General features: G+C 36.8%; 1 pseudogene; it reads right to left on the bottom strand.

Moving 5' to 3' along the window:
• Positions 1-211: 211 nt before the first annotated feature.
• LOC147854615 (small ribosomal subunit protein RACK1 pseudogene) lies at positions 212-830 on the bottom strand (annotated as a pseudogene).
• Between the last annotated feature and the right edge of the window lie 1,654 nt (positions 831-2,484).

The raw sequence follows: 2,484 nt of genomic DNA, 5'->3' as shown, positions 1-2,484 counted from the left end.
ATCCTTTCAACAAAAATGCATATTTCTTAATGTTTGATGCGTAAAAAAACCATACCCATGGAAAAATCATTAGGAGGAGAAAAACTACACAACATGATTACAACAAACAACCGTACATACAACCCATAATGTCGAACTTTTTATATCAACTCACTTGCAATAGCATGGATGGATTTGCACATAATATTCCTTTGTGTGGAGGAGCTCCCAACTATGACCTATTGTTGTTGTAATTAGCGGGTGATTTAAGGTTATTAAAGTTCCACACCACATATTTGTCCCAGGAACCAGAAACCATGATAGGATTTGCGGTAACATGTGAGAATTAACCATGATACCCAACCGGTGTGTGCATCTCCATCTTGGATAGTATAGTTGCACTCGCCGAGAGTGTTCCAAAGCTTGATGAATCGATCCCTCGACGTGGAAACGATCTGACGATTGTTCACAGAGTGTCTTTAGAGTGTCCAGTGAATCGGCGGTTTGTGGCACCGGATTAGAGATCCCACAGATGAAGCTCTCCCTCCCAGCTCCCTTATAGAGCAAACTTCCTATCGGAAGAGATGAAAACATCTTATACGAAGTGACCATGACCTGTGAGACGTTTCTTCGTATAGCCATAGTTTTCGTCTTGGGTGAGGGACCACACCACAAGAGACTTGTCTCGAGAAGCAGAGACGATCATGTACCCATCGATGATGGGGCAAGAAATGGAGGTGAGCCAGTCATTGTGGCCGCTCTGTCTCTGTCTCTATCTTTGTCTCTCCCCTCTTTCTTGTCCCACATCAAAATATGTATACTCCCCTCCCTTTCATTCTCTCCCCCCCCATTTTTTGCTAAAACACGAATGTAATCCCCCTCCCCCTTTTCTTCCCCCCTTTTTTTGAAACAATTAGCGGGACTCTGTCACGTGTTTTAAAAATAATGTTGTAGTGTGTGTGTGTGTCTATGTACACATGTGCCTTACATATGTATGCATATTTGGTGTGTGTGCATATGTATGTATTATATTGCATGTGTTGTATGTATGCCATGTGTATATGTATGTATCTACTATATGAGTAATTGTGTATGTTCTATGCATGTGCTTATGTGTGTATTGTGTATATGGCATGTGCGTATGTGCGTATGTATGTATTGTATGTACAACATGTGTGTGTGTGTGTGCACACGTGTTCTATAGATGTGCTTATACATATATGTATTGTAAATTTGTATGTATAACATGTGTCTAATTATGTATGTGTTAATGTTAGTGTGTGTGTGTATTTTCTATATATGCATATGTATGTATGTATTGTATGTATCATATGTGTAGCATGTGTCTATATACGTATGTGTTATGTGTGTGTGTGTGTGTGTGTGTGTGTGTGTGTGTTCTTTATTTCTACATATACATATGTATGTATTATGTATTGTATATATAGCATGTGTCTATGTATGTATGTGTTATGTGTGTGTATTTTCTATTGATGTACATATGTATGTATTGTATTGCAGGTGTATATATGTATGTGTGTGTATGTACATATTGTATTGTATTGCATGTGTTGTATGTATTGTGTGTATGGCATGTGTGTGTGTGTGTTCTTTACATGTGCATGTGTATGTATTCTATGTATGGTGCGTGTGTATGTGTTATGTGTGTGTATTCATGCATACAATACAATATATATACACACACACATACAACACACACCACATACATATATACACATATGCACATATTTATGTGTGTAGGTATGTACATTTGTATTGTATGTATGCATGCATGTATGTACATGTATGGATGTAAGTTGGTAACATTTATAAATGTATCATTGCAGGCATGTGTACGTATGTATGTGTAGCAATGTATGAATGAATATATGTATGTTCATGTATGAATGCATGTATGTGTATATATGTAATATGTAATGTATTTATGTATCTTTTCAGGGTATTTTCATGTTTAGTATGTGTATGGCTCATATATGGATGTATGCATAGATTGACCCATGCGTGATATGCGTGGTATTCGACATCCGCAATATTCGTAGTATTCGAGAATATAAAATTGTTCCAAGAATATTATAAAACCATTCGTTTATGGAAAATAAATTTACATAATAAAAAGTATTCAATTCACTTAAAAAAAACAGGAAAAATCACCAATTAATCGAAAAATGGAAGGTCTTCAAAAATCAAAACCACTAGTGGAACCCATTGAGTGCCTCAAGCTTCCATAGCCATTGTTGCTTCTTTTGCTTTTGGCCTTTTGCCCATGGCATCCTTGACAACAACCTGTGGATTGTTGTTGTTGCCCACCCTTGCCAAGACATCCCCTCTTGTGATCTCAAGGTAAACAAATCATGGAAATTTTTTATAACTTACCCCCCCCCTGTTTCTCTCCTCCTATCTTAACCTATATTTATGTGAAATGATACCTTTGATGAGATTCTTCTTTCTCTTCTGCTTTGAACCTCATTGACTCTTTACATTTGA

The sequence above is a fragment of the Azolla caroliniana genome, unplaced genomic scaffold (genome assembly GCF_043228905.1).
Source record: "Azolla caroliniana isolate FFs.n. ecotype wild unplaced genomic scaffold, voAzoCaro1.0.p SCAF_15, whole genome shotgun sequence".
NCBI lineage: Eukaryota > Viridiplantae > Streptophyta > Polypodiopsida > Salviniales > Salviniaceae > Azolla > Azolla caroliniana.
The sequence above is the reverse complement of the archived record's forward strand: the minus strand, read 5'-3'. Positions and strand labels throughout refer to the sequence as shown.